Genomic DNA, 208 nt, shown 5'->3' with positions numbered 1-208 from the left:
AGGGTGCGTTCCGAGTCGCGCATGAAGCGCGTAGACTGCATAGAAAGTCGTTCCGAGTTAACTATTGCGCGCTTCGAAAGCGCTTCGAGAGTACTTGAATTCCCCAGATTGTACTAACCGTACTGAATTCTTAGCACTCCACTCAGCGCATTGACTGCTTCTCTTTCGACCTGAGGCAGTTGATGAGTCTGATGCGTTCATGCGGTCT

Source organism: Cyphomyrmex costatus, unplaced genomic scaffold (genome assembly GCF_001594065.2).
Source record: "Cyphomyrmex costatus isolate MS0001 unplaced genomic scaffold, Ccosl1.0 scaffold652, whole genome shotgun sequence".
Classification (NCBI taxonomy): Eukaryota; Metazoa; Arthropoda; class Insecta; order Hymenoptera; family Formicidae; genus Cyphomyrmex; species Cyphomyrmex costatus.
The sequence above is the reverse complement of the archived record's forward strand: the minus strand, read 5'-3'. Positions refer to the sequence as shown.